This window comes from Callorhinchus milii, unplaced genomic scaffold (assembly GCF_018977255.1).
Source record: "Callorhinchus milii isolate IMCB2004 unplaced genomic scaffold, IMCB_Cmil_1.0 Scaffold38, whole genome shotgun sequence".
In the NCBI taxonomy this organism is placed as follows: Eukaryota; Metazoa; Chordata; class Chondrichthyes; order Chimaeriformes; family Callorhinchidae; genus Callorhinchus; species Callorhinchus milii.
Genome location: NW_024704779.1, coordinates 369636 through 384353, shown reverse-complemented (window position 1 = coordinate 384353; position 14718 = coordinate 369636). Strand labels below are relative to the sequence as shown.

Here is a 14718-nt window from a genome sequence, read left to right as displayed (position 1 = left end):
CCCTCTCCTTTAGTCTCTTCTTGTGAAATCAGCTGATAGTGACTGTGATCCCAGGAAACCACGAGGAAGCCGTGTGCAAAAGCCACAATCCTCGCCTCTTATTACGTTATTCACGACTGTAAGACCCACTGGTATTACTGGGCTTAGAAACGGGAATAATACAACAATCCATATAATTGATACAGAACCTGTAACGTCTCAAAGCTCTGCACATTTCTGTATAGTGTTGTGACTGTAGAGTTTTGGTGAATATACAGCCATTCTCCACACAACCAAGTGCAACAAACACTCATGTAGTGACTGGCCATCGGTTGGGCTTGGCCCAGAGAAGCCACGTTGAAACCTTCGGTCTAAATCAATGAACAGCCTTGAAGGAGGCAAGGGAGGAAGGGAGATGAAAGGACTGTGGGATGGAGTTCCAGATTGTCGGGACAGAAAAGTTGAAAGCTCGGCCACCCAAGGTAAGACGGTAAATTCTGGAACTCTCTGCCGCAATCCCTCCACCTTGTCCCCTTCCTATCCATCTTCAAGTCGCTCATCAAGGCCTTCCTTGTGTAAGGAACAGGGAGAGAGTTAACGTGGAGAGAGCATGAGAGAGGCAAGTTGGCCGTGTTAATTGGTTGACTCTGCATTATTCATCCAAAATAGCTCGCTGTTTATATCATATACTGGGTGACATTTGCATGCTGAGGAAAATATGCTTTCTTACACACGCATTGGTGGTTCAATGGCAGAATTCTCACCTCCCACGTGGGAGACCCGGGTTCGATTCCCGGCCGATGCATTTTTTTGTGTGGAGGAAAAGTGCATCTGACACAGTAGCAAATCAACAATCCCCAGGCCTCAAACAGGGGGTGTTGAGTCCAAACTAAACAAGCAAAACGTTTGCGGGTCACCTCAGTGAACCAACCAGCTCACAAGTGTGAAGCTGGAAGTGTGCACCTACCTAGTCTGGACTGAGAGTGATCAATCGGCCATCGACTCTATCACGTTCTTCGGGGATTGCTTCACCGACAAAAACGCTTTCTGATGATTAATGATTGGACCTTGATACCAATGTGCACATATGCTGTTGCTGTTCATAATACACATCTGACATGGACGTTGTTCAAAACGAACAACGTCATAAGTGTTTGGTAGGGTTGGGTTTCCAACCCACTTCCTCAAAGTAACTGGAGTCTAAATCCAGCGCCTTAGACCATTCGCAAACCGAACTCTACCAACATTTCTCACTACGTATGATCAAACTTCTCCTGCCACGACGGAGAACAGAGTCCATACTCAGACTATCTGTCGACCACTGTAGACTCAGTGAGCACCAAGTTTCGGAAACCCATCAATAATTTCAAGGTTTGTTAAGGCAATATTCCAAGAAAACTGTTTTGGGGAAATGCATTTGCTCACTGGCCTGCAGCAGTGCTTTTCAAATAAATGGTCAGAAACTAAACTTTCTGTTAGGTTCAATGGTCTTCATTTTGAAAATGTTGCAGCGCATCAGTCACTTGATTCCTGGCTGCGTGGCCTTGTGCTTCTACCGTTTCGCTGCTCATGTATTTGTATTTCCAGGGCTTTTTACTTCCTTTCTTCCACCTGCATTCGTGAGATTCCAATTGTCACTTATTATATCCCAACCCAGCAATATCAGGAGTTTTGGGAAAGATCCGAAAGGTGGAGCAGCATATGATATTTATCCGTTTCTCGAAAGTCATCAAGTCACTGAAGTTTCCGTATTTTAGCGGATGTCACGTTCGCCTGAAAGGTCGCAGGTTCGAAATCTGGCTGAAGCATCTATTTCACTTTTATTTTAAAAAATGATTCTTCGGTATTGATGCACATTCACTGTTTCAATTGCAGCGACTGAAGCAGATAAAATAATGTTACTTTGAAAATAAGTGACATTTCGCAAAGAAAGTGAAGATTTCAGGCTACAAAAAGATAAGACTTTATTACTGCGGCTGAATTGAATTCTGTTGTAGCTGTAGTTTTGAAGCAAAAGATGTGACATGAAAACATATTGTAGTTGGTTCCCGTTTGATATCAAGTTGTCGAAACATCAGCGAACAGAATCCAATAAAGTGAAAGAGTGAGATGATCAAACCATTGATTGCAATTAATATAATCTCCTGTTGCAAAGATGATGAGTTTAGAGTTTGCCAATCACATTAAATCGGTGGCCAATCTTTCTATTTTTCAGCAACACCAGCTCGCATTTCACACAGGATAATAGAGTGGGAGAGATAGACGTCAAGCTATAGGATAGGCTGGAGGTGAGGACAGGAGAAGAGGACCATTAGGTTTTACAGTGGAAATTGAATATAGATAGAGAGGGATCGAGGTGGAGACACACAGGGAGATTTCCACAGGCTGGTGTCTTGTGATTGAAGGTGAATATTGCTGGTGACACTGAAGGGATATCGTCAAAGTAGTGAATTTGCTCAATTGCCGGGGAGAAAGAAGGGAAACAGATTGTGAGCATGTGGTAGCGTGGCCGAGCGGAGTAAGGCGCTGGATTAAGGTTCCAGTCTCCTCGGAGGCGTGGGTTCGAATCCCACCGTTGCCAATTTCATTTTCCTTTGTATTTTCTCCCCATTCTTTCAAACTACAGGATTGTGTGAGAAATAACAAACGTGAACAACTACATTGTTTTGCAGCGATTGCCATTGTCCTCGGTTTGACCCTCTGTTTTTTCAGCAACTACTTTGAATCGTTGTCCTCGTGATACCGACTCACCCGTCATTAGAAATATTTGCTCCTTGTGCACCCTATCGAATGCACTCATCAAATGGAAAACTTCTGATCAGTCTTTTCTTAACCTCCTCTGCTCCAAGTAGAATAATCCTAGCTTATCTAGCCTCTCCTCCTAAATTTCTGGTCAGCTCCAGGGGAAAAGTCCAGATGTACAGGGCCAATATTTCGGAGACGATAGAGAAATATGTTCTTCAAAGCACGAATATGGGGCTAAAGGACAGTTGGGAATTCATCCAGGATTTGGTATCTGAAAGGCAAACGGTTGGAACATCAGTGTCCCTGGAATGGCGGGCAGACAAAGAGTTAGAGTGAGTGAAACCAGGATAGGGCAGAACGAAAAAGTTGGAGATTAGAGGACAAGCGGCAGAGAAGATGACTGAATGACAAACATGTTTGAAGAATTACATTTTAAATGAATGGTCGATAGTGTTGAGCGGGAACATGTCCCCTCAATATGAAGGTTTGGAACACCGGTGTCACATATGGAGTCAATGACATTGGTAATTGGATCAGTCCCTAAAACATGAAGCAGAGGGGATGTGAGAAGAAACATTTTCACGCAGCGAGTTGTTCGAATCTGGAAGGCATTGCCTGAAAGGGCGGTCGAAGCCGATTAGATAACAACTTTTAAAAACGCGGAGGTCGTGTTTGCAGGGTTATGGGGAAAGGGCTGAGGAGTGGGATTGACATTACATTGCTCTTTTCAAAGAGCCAACACTGACTCGATGGGCCGAGTGGCCGCTTTTTGTGTTGTACGATACTATGATTCTATGATAACTTGCCTGATTACCGTATTAAAGCCTGGTCTCTGTATACCTCACCAAGTGTCTGCATAACAGGCCTGTTTACTGCGTAACGGGCCTGATCTCTTTATAACAGGTCTGGTTCTGCATAGCAGTTTGGACTCTGTATAACAGCCTGGTCTCTGTATATCTGTCTCGTCTATGTTTAACAGGCCTGGTCTCTATATGACACTCTGGTCTCTGTATAACTTGCCTGGTCTATCTATAATGGCTTAGTCTCCGTGTAACTGCTTGGACACTCCATACAGCCTGGTCTCTGTATAAAATTCTGCTCTATGTATAACAGGCCTAGCCTCTGAGTAATTGGCCTGATGTATGCAAATCAGCACTGGTCTCTATACAATACTTCTCGTCTATTCAGATAAGGCCTGGTTTCTGTATAACAGCCTGGTCTCTTTATATTTGGCATGGGCTCTTTAGAAAAGGTCTGGTCCCTGTACAAAACCTCTGTTCGCTCTCTGACTGATCTGATGTCTGTAAAAAAGCACTGCTCTCCGTATAATAGGCCTGGTCTCAGTATAACTGTCTGTTCTGTATATAACTGTAAAACACGCCTGGTGTCTGATTAACAGCCGGATCGCTCTAGAAGGGCTGATCTATGTGTAACAGATTGGATTCTGTATAGCAGCCTGGCCTCTGATAAAACGCCTGGTGTCTGTCAAAATACCTGGTCTATGTATAACTGGACTGATCTCTGTATAACCGACTGTTCCATGTATATCAGCTTGGTCTTTGTATAACAGGCTTTGTTTATGTATAGAAGGCTTAGTCTCTTCAAACCTGTCTTGTTCTCATTCAACAGAACTGGTCACTGTATAACAAGCCTTGTCTTTGTATGACAAGTCTGTCCTCTGTATGGTCTCTACGTAGCTAGGCAGGTATCTGTATAACAGCTGGTCTGTTTATAACGGGATTGTTCTCTGTATAGCAGGACCCATCTTTGAACGGTTGACCTGATATCTGTATAAAAATCTGGTCTCTGTCTAAGACTCCTGGATTTTGTGTAACAGAAGGGACTCGGTGTAACAGGCCTGGTGTATACAATGTATAAAATGCATGGTCTCTACATCATAAACCTCTTCTTTGTAAAACAGGAAATGCATATCTACAACAGGTCTGGTTTCTGTATAACAGCCTGGTCTCTGCATAGCAGCCTGGTCTCCGTACAACAGGCCTTATCCGTGCATAAAAGGCTTGGTCTGTGGAAAGAGGCGTGAACTCTCTCCAAGTGCCCTGGTATAAGTGTAGCAGCCTGGAAGCTGATTAATCTTCCTGGTCCCTGTAAAATTGCCTACTCTCTGCAAAACAGGCCTTATCTGTGTTTAGCAGGCGTGCTTTCTATATAACAGCTCTCCTATCTGTAAAACCGGCCTGGTCTCTGTAAAACAGGTCTGCTCTATGTACAATAGCTCTGGTATGTGTATAAGCTGGTCTCTGTATATCAGACTTGTCTCTCTATAACAGGCCCCATCTCTGTATAGCAGATTGGACTCTGCGTAACAGCCTGGTCGCTGCAAAACAATCTGGTCTATAAATAAGATGCCTGTTCCCTGTATAACCGTCTGATCTCCATATAAAATGGCAGGTCTGTCTGGTCACTGCAATAATGGCTTGATGTTTGTAGAACAGTACAGGTCTCTAGATTAAATCCATGGTCACTGTATAACAGGCTCAATGTATAACAACAACAACAACAACAAGATTCCATTTATAGAGCGCCTTTCACGTCAGGAGGACGTCCCAAGGCGCTGCACAGTTGGGTCATGACCCGAGCATTGGGGGGAAATGGTCAGGGTGAGGGGAGGGAGGGAGAGAGGAGGGGGGAAATGGTCAGGGTGAGGGGAGGGAAGGGAGGGAGCGAGGAGGAGGAAGAGAGTCGAGAGGGGAGCTGAAGGCTCGGTCAAAGAGAAAGGTTTTGAGACCGGCCTTGAAGGAGGAAAGGGAGGAAGCAAGGCGAAGGCACTGGGGGATGGAGTTCCAGAGCCTCGGGGCTGAGAGGCTGAAGGCCCGACCACCGATAGTAGGGCGGTTGGGGCGGGGGACGTGGAGCAGACCGGAGCCAGAGGAACGGAGGGTACGGGCAGGTAGGTAGGGGGATAGTAGGTTGGAGAGGTAGGAGGGAGCAAGGCCGTGAATGGCCTTGTAGGTGAGGATGAGGATCTTGAAATCAATCCTCTGGGGATGGGGAGCCAGTGGAGGCGAGCGAGGGTAGGAGTGATGTGGTCCCGAAGCCTGGTGCGGGACAGTACACGAGCTGCAGAGTTCTGAATGACCTGCAGCTTGTGGAGGGAGGTGGCGGGAAGGCCGGCGAGGAGAGAGTTCCCATAGTCCAGCCTTGAGGTGACAAAGGCGTGAACCAGGGTTTCAGCAGCGTGAGGGGTGAGGTAGTGCCGTAATCTGGCGATATTCCGGAGGTGATGGAAGGCGGTGCCAGTTGTGGTGCGGATGTGAGGGAGAAAGGACAGCTCAGGGTCAAACAAAACCCCGAGGTTCCTGACTGGCTTTGAGAGGTGGAGAGTGCAGCCTTGGATGCTGATGGATAACTGCCTGAACCCTGTAAAACATGCCTGGTATCTGTATAACCGACTGTTCTCTGTATAGCATGTATAGAGGCCTGGTTTGTTTACATTATGCCTGTTTTCTGCATAACAGGACTGGTCTTTTTATAATAGGCCTGGTCTAAGTTACACTGGCCTAGTTTCTGTATAAAAGGCTGCTCTTTGTCCGTCAGCCTTGTTTAACAGTCCTTGTCTATGTGTCAAAGTATCTGGCGTAGTCTCTGTATATATGGTCTGGTCTCTGCATAAACGCCTGGACCCTGTATAACAGATTGATCTCTGTATAACAAGCCTGGTCAGTGTATAAGAGGCCTCAACTTTGTGTAACACCCTGGTCTATCTATGAAAGAGCTTGTCTACATATGAAAGGCGTGACTCATGTGTTCCCGGACTTGTCTCTGTATAGCAACTAGTCTGGGCACAGTTGGCCTGGTCTATCTATAACAGGCCTTTTCTGCGTATAATGGGCCTAATATCTGTATGAATGCCTGGTCTCTGTATAAGAGCCCTGTTCTCTCCATAGCAAACTGTTCAACAGCAGTTTGCTATACAGAGACCAAAATCCCCGTAGAACAGGCCTGTTCTGTGTATCAAATGCATGGCCTTATAATAATAATAATCTTTACATTCGATATAGCGCTTTTCACGTCTTCTAGACATCCCAAAGCGCTTCACAGAATATAATGTAAAGTGAATTGACTGTATATTTGTGGGCGAACGCGGCAGCGATGCGCACAGCAATGTCCCACAAACAATTGTGGATTGAAACTGAACAATTTATTATTGTGTTTTTTTTTGGAGGGATTATTATTAGGCTCTGTGTGGAGTATGGAAACTTGCCCGAGGTTTCGCTCTGCCTGGAATTGAACTCAGGTCTCTCGCTTGCAAAATGAGTGCTCTAACCACTGAGCTACAATACCACATATATACAGGCCTTGTATATATGCATCGGGTCTGTTTTCTGTATAACAGCCTAGTCTCAGTGTAACTGGCCTCGTCTATGTATAACAGGCCTTGTTTTTATGTAGCAGACCTGTTTTCTGAATAACAGCTTCGTTCCCATATAATAGACCTGGTTTATATATAACAGACCTGGTCTCAGTATAACAGACACACTCAATGTATGACAGTCCTGGTCTTTGTATACCAACTTGGATTCGGTGTAACAGGCCAGTTCTCTCTATAACAGGCCTTGACTATGTATAAAGTGCCTGGTCTCTGTATAAATTACCTGGTCTTTTTACAAGGATACTGGTCTTCTTTTAACAACCTGGACCCTGTATAACCGGCCTGATCTATGTATAATATGTATGGCCTCTCTATAACAGCCTCGTCTCTGTAAAAGAGGCCTTGTCTGTGTATATACAGGGCAGGTCTCTGAATAACACCACTGATATGCGAACAACAGGACTAGTCCCTGTACAACAACACTGGTCTCTGTATGCCAGACCTGTTTACTAAACAACAGGCCTTGACTATGTGTAAACGTCCTGGTCACTTTATAAGAGGCCTGGTCTTTGTACAAGAGCACTGGTCTCCTTATAACAGCCTGGAACCTGCATAAACCCCATGGTCTATGTATAGCATAGATCTGGTTACTGAACAGCAGGCGTGTTTTCTGTGTAACATATTGCTCTGTGTACAACTGGCCCCGTCTCTGCAAAACAGGACTGGTGTCTGTATAACAGGACCCTCGGAGGACAGGGTGGAGCAATTGGATAAGAAAATAATAAATCGAGAGGAGGCTGTAAAACATTTGACGGTGAAACTGAGGGGGAGAGAGAGAGAGAAAAGGGACAATGGCGCAGACAACGGAGACACAGAGAGAGAGAGAGAGAAGGAGATACAGAGAGGAACATGGCGACCTCTCTCTGTCCCTCTCTGTGACACCACAATCACAATCGTGGGCTGCGACAACGATCACGGAAACTACAGATCCCGGAATGCTTCACGGCTCAGTGCCCTCTGGTGACGAGCCCGGGCCACGCGGGGCATCCTGGGAGCTGTAGTCAGAGTACCCGAGTGACAGAGTGAGAGGCACATGTCCACACATCTCTGTCTCTGTGTCTCTGTGTCTGTGTCTCTCACTGACTGAGCTGTGAATGAGGGGCATGTCCTGACTCTCTGATATTGATCTGTAATGTTTGTGCCCCTGTAAGATGAGGGTGGATTAAGGGGCTACTCAAAAACACACACTCAGTCACACATACTTTCTCTGTGAAACACAATGTCTCTCTCTCTCTCTCTCTCTCTCTCACTCTCTCACACAAACAAACACATTCATAGTCGCTGTCTCTCAAACACAGTCTCTGCTTATCTCTCACACACACTGTCTGTTTTTTCATACACACGCAATCTCGGTATATCTCACACTCCACGTATTTTCTCTCTTTCTCTTTCACACAAACTGTCTCTGGTCCTCCGACACTTACTGTGCACACACATTCACACAAAAACACACGGTCTGTCTTTCTCTCTATCTCGCACTCACACACACACACACAGACACGCACCCACACACACATACACACCGGTCCTGATCCTCAGACACTTACTGGGACACGCACTCTCGCACATGCAGGTATGGTCCTATTTTTCTTTCACAGTTTCTCGCAGACATGTGAGCGATCTCTTACTGTGTATCACATGCACACTCTCTTTGTGCCTCTCGTCATAGGAATTCATAGCCACGGAAACTCACTGGGACGCACAGAGCTCTGACTCCTCAAAGAATACACCATCAAGTGAATTGATTCTATATTTTTTGTTTGAAACTTGGCAGTCAATTGCAGATAGCAGAGTACCAAAAATCAAACCTGGATTGAGTGACTTTATTAATCATTACTTTTTTAAAGAATAATTGCTCCATGAAATGCGATTAGTCGACAAACAACTGGGTTCCAATTTACTGCTAAGTATTCAGAGCCGTAAGGAATAAGGAAACTTGCTCAACATTTTGCTATGCCGAAAATGAAACCCAGCTCCTGTCGTTTGCGATGCAAGTGCTCTATCCCTGAGCTACAGGAGAAGAGTTTGTGTCCTCGAGAATGTGTGATGGAGTGTTTGTAAGTGAGTGTGTGAGAGAGAGTCTATGCGAGAGTGTGTGTGACAGAGTGTGTGTTTCAGAGAGTGTTTATTTCCGCGAGAATGTGTGAGGGAGTGTTTTTAAGAGAGTTTGTGAGAGAGAGTGAGAGAGTATGTAAGTGAGGGAATGTGTTTGTGAGAATTTGCATGAGAGTGTGTGTGATTGAGTGTGTGTGTGATAGTGCGTGTGAAAGATTCTTTGATAGAGAACGTGTATAAGGCAATGTGTGTGAGAGTATGTGAGAGGTGCGTGAGAGTGCTTATGAGAGGGTATGTGTGTGAGAGAGGGTGAGAGAAAGTGTGATAGAAAGTGTACTAGAGTGTAAGCGAGAGTTAGAGTGTATGCTTAAGGGAGACAGTGTATTTGAGAGAGCGTGTGTGTGAGGATGTGTGAGAGAGTGGGCGAGAGAGAGAGAGGAGTGCGATGGATATTGTGAGACAGAGAGAGTATTTATGAGTGTGTGTGTGAGAGAGAGAGAGAGAGAGTGAGAGAGAGTTAAAGCAAAACGATTTTTATATATTTGAGATTAATGCAGAATTCGCAATATTTTTGTTGCATTTATATTCTTGATCTGCGGATTCTATAACCCACTTCATGTGTTTTCCCACATTTTTGGATTAATAACAATATTCGTTGTCAAAACAGTAGCACATTTATATAATTGAGATTAATGCAGATTTAGTAATATTTGCCGTGTTACAATTTAAACCCTAGGGATGTGGGGCAAGCGAAGGACCTGAGTTTGGTTCCGATAGGGCGAAATGTAGGGCACGTTTCCTTGGTCCACACACGTGCCTATTTTTACCATCAGTAAGCAGGAATAAGCTTGTTAGTCGATTGACAGATTTACCTGTCTTCAAGATGTCGCAAAGCGCATCACAGAATATTCTGTAAAGTGAATTAAATGTATAATTCTGGGTGAAACTGGGCAGCCAATTTCGCGCAGCAGTGTCCCATAAACAACGGTAGATTGAAGTGAACAATTTATTATTTACTTTAATCATTGATGGATTGTTATGAAACCTCTGGTCTTAGGAAACCTGGCCATCGTTTCGGCTGCTACGATTCAAACCTCGGTCTCCCGCTTACCCCAGACCCCTGGGTTTTAAATAGCAAAATAGCTAAATATTTCTAATCATAAATTAATTTCAATTACATAAATGTATATCTACTATGAACTTGTGTTCTGATATTAACTCAAAACTGTGGAAAAAAATTTTTTTACGGGATAATAATTCCTTTTAAAATTTAACGGTAACAATTCGCTGACTAAGCCCACGGTTGTTTGCAATTCGGTGCCACGTTTCACGCAGAAAGTGTACAGTGAATTTTCTCAGTTGATTTTGGTCTCTATCAATTCAAATATAGATTTCCCGGCCTTTGATTTTACCTTCCAATAGTTTAAGACACGTGTTAGGCGGAAATAAGGAGGAAACGGCGAAGCATTTTTCACATCAAAAGCTGAGTTTCACTGATGGGTAGAAACACAAGTCCACTTGTATTATTTGTATTCACGAACAAAACACAAAAATCGCAGAACATTTTCTTTCTCTTTCTATCTCGGAAAATCTCACACACACACTCTCTAACACAGTACATTCTGCGAAGCCCTTTAGAAGCCTCGATGACTTGATTAAACGCCACACGCCTAATAATAATACCTCGAAAACAAAACAAAAACATGTTTGTCATTTTCAATGACTGTCCACGACTGTTTGCGTGACACTGCTGTGCGCAATTGTCGATCGGGTTTCGCCCATAACTTTACGGTCATTTCACTTTGCCGTCTATTCTGTGAAGCGCTTTGAGACGTCGCAAAGGCGTGAAACGTGCTATAGCAAATGAGGGATTATTATTATTATTAATTATTATTATTATAATAATAATGTGGAGTCCTGTTGCTCAGTGGTTAGAGCACTCGCTTTGCAGTTGAGAGATCTGAGTTCAATTCCAGGCAGAGGGCGTAACCTTGGGCAAGTTTCCTTCATCCACACAGAGCCTAATAATAATCCCCCCAAAACCAAAAACAATAATAAATTGGTCATGTTCAATCTACGACTGTTTGTGGGACATAGCTGTGCGCAATTGGCTGCCGCGTTCGCCCACAAATATACAGTCAATTCACTTTACAGTGTGTTCTGTGAAGCGCTTTGAGACGTCCTCCCGACGTGAAAAGCGCTATATCAAATGCAAGGATTATTATTATTATTATTATTATCATCAAAATTGCATTCTACACCGAGGCCTTCTCGGAAGTGCAAAGTAATGTCAACCTCCTGTAATAATACAAATAATTATTTCATGGTTTAGCTCCTTGTCAGCTTTCGAGATATCTGAAAGCGCTTGAAAGGATAAACTATCAAGTGAATTAATTGTACATTTTGCAGTCGAAATGCGTTAAGAAGTGTGTTTTATTATTTTTATGTGTTTGTATATTAACAAGTAAATTAAAGTGATAATATATCAAGCTGTTAATTCTCTCATGCTGTGGATTGAGAATCATTACATGAACTGTCAGGAAAGTGATAATTCATTGCTTGACGTGGGAAGCAATGAGCGAAGAACTGTGTGCAGAAAGGCTCCTTGACTTAGTCTTCTAAATGGAAAAACGATAACAATATTAACCATACTAATCATTGCATTTTCATAGCGCCGTAACCTGTCTTCAAGACATCTCAATGCGCTTCACACAAAATAGCGTCATGTGAAATGATTGTATATTTTGTGGGCGAAACGCGGCAGCCATTTGTGCACTCCTTCACTCGCACCTCTATTCCTCTCCGAATTGCAGCTCCACAACAATATATTGTGGACTCGACTGGCAACGAGGATATGACTGACAGTCAGAGCTTTCAGCAGCAAAACCAGAGAGAATGAGAGAGTCGAGAGTGCCTTAAAATTAAATAATTTAAATGCTGCATACAAGAGAAATGTGTTGGCTCGTTTCATCTTGACACCATCGTTGCATACCGTACAAACTCCCAACATCAGGGAAGATGTTGGGAACTCCTCCGGACGGGAAAGACGCTATTCAAATGTAAGTTTGTTGATGTTGTTGTTGAAAAGTGATATCCGAAACAACGAAATCACACACACCATCTCACACACACACTCGCACACATACACATGACACAGAAAGTATTATCCGCCCACAGACGTATGCGATTAAGGCAATTTTGCGGCTCCCAAGAACCTTTCACTCCCACAAACAATCACAGACACATAAACGCACACGCAGTCAAACACACGTAAACATATACACACGCAAATGCAGATACACACACACATAGAATCACATATGCACAGGCACAAACTCACACCCACACGCAGACACAGAGAGTAATCTGCACACACACATACAGACAAACCCACTGATTATATACAGAGACGCTCACAAACAAACGTAATGAACCCATCACTTTGACTATCGAGTTACACTGGTTAACCACTGGTAAGTTTATCAACGGACTAATCTAACAATTAGAATAAAAGGAAATGTCACCGCTTTCTTAGGTTCCTCTCTAAATTTAGTCTGGGTTCCCGCATAAATACACGTGTTTATGCAGGAGCTCAAAAGCTGCAGCATGTAGCCAGTTCGCCAGAAAATAAACAAAGGATCACAAGGCCCTGAGGCGAAATATATTTTTGAAACCCTACAATATAAGAAAAATAAAACAAATGTTATCCATAATAATATAAAATTGGCAGAAACAGCAAAGAGTAAAATGATGGATTTCCTTCTGTTCCTCATCTCTGGATCACTGTCACTCGCTCCTGTATTCCTGTCCCCATCACTGTGTCCCCGCAATCACCTGCGGTCTCGACTGGATACCAGTATGTGTCAGACAGTCAGAGCGTTCAGCAGCAAAATCAAAACCAATGGGAGAAACAGCGTTAATATAATGTTGAGCGTGTCAAATACTATCCATGGGAGAGACGTATAATAGTTTGATTTATATTAACACCCCCACGGTATGTTATCAACTATGTAAATTGGTTCATATGCAAAGTACCAGGGAAAGGTTTGCACAAGGAAGAGCACACTGAATACCGCTATCATTTTAGGAGCAGTTTTTTCGGTGCAATATTTAGTTTTCAGTTTTTGGCAACAGATGGCGACGTATCGATCAGAGTTGCACGCTACAGTTAACCAGACAGAAATTGCCCTTGTCGCACAAACGATTGCGTTTACGAGGCGGCAAACATGAGTGATGCACACGAACGAATATGGGAAGTAAAAAGAAACAATGCGAATTGAGATCACCCCGACAATAACCACCATCAGATCAGACACTGACATGGCCACCAAATGGAGAGCGATACATTTGGAGAGACCGCATCTTCCTCCAGCCAGGATCATAATCGCCACTAGATTAGCTCCAGAGAGAATCAGAGGGAAAGAGAGAGAGAGAGAGAGAGACAGAGAGGGAGACCTGATCAGTTATAAAAATACATTTGTACAGTTTACATAGTGTCGATGAAGTGAAAGCTGTGGACGTTCTGCTGGAGCAACATTCCCCTCTTCCAACTCAAATGCCAATGTTATGGATTGAAAGGGAGAAGAAACAAAACCTACTTCGCTCTCCGTAGCACTGCATCCATTGTATACATAGGGGAAAGAGATACAGTGACAAACCTTGCGGGGCAGAGAGAGGTGCACACCGTCACTTAAAGAGAGAAAGACAAATATATAAAGAGAGACGCAGATGGAGAGTGATACAGACGGAAAGAGTAAAGGAGAGAGGGGCGTAAGACACAGAGCAAGAAAGAAATACGCAAAGACGCAGTGAGGGAGTGAGAGGAATGCACACAGACCGAGAGATAGATACAGAGCGAGAAACACACACACACACTCACATATAGATATTTAAAGGTAGACCCAGATAGAAAGGGAGATAAAGGAAGAGAATTTGAGATAGAAACACAAAGACACAGACAACACAGACAACGAGTGATATATAGACACAGATGGAAAGCCACAGAGAGGAACAGGAAGAGGGAGACAGATACATACAGAGACCGACACAGGTATACACAGAGATGGAGAGACACACAGATATATACAGAGATGCAGTGACATGCAAACATATATGCACAGAGATATAAGGACGGCCCGACAGAGAAAGTGATACAGATCCAGGTACAGCGCATACGTACAGATAGATACAGAGACACAAACAGCCCAGCGCACACAGAGAGGCACAGAGACAGAGCGAGATACAGAATCACCAATAGAAAGGGCGTTAAGGAGACACAGACATAAAGAGACACACAGACAGAGACAGCCAGTGAGAGAAATGCAGAGCTATGCAAACAGAGAGAGACACGTATGCAGAGCACACAGATAGAAAAGACACACAGAGACAAATACCTTGTCGCTGGCTGTGTTATTGTTCAAAATTTGTAGAAATTTTCAAACTATCCTTGTACATGTAATTAAAATGGAGTGAGTTTACGTAATGCAGTTACAAAATTAAAAAAAAGCATTCCTACGTTACTATTCCAGGTTATATTTTCGGAAGGG

The 14718-nt window shown here is 43.7% G+C and overlaps 2 non-coding genes across 2 annotated transcripts; both read left to right on the top strand.

Annotated features, from left to right (window-relative positions):
- Nucleotides 1–713: 713 nt before the first annotated feature.
- On the top strand, nucleotides 714–784 carry trnag-ccc. The gene has a single exon. It is a non-coding gene; the product is annotated as a tRNA-Gly (tRNA).
- Nucleotides 785–2478: 1694 nt separating this feature from the next.
- On the top strand, nucleotides 2479–2560 carry trnal-aag. The gene has a single exon. It is a non-coding gene; the product is annotated as a tRNA-Leu (tRNA).
- Nucleotides 2561–14718: the final 12158 nt, after the last annotated feature.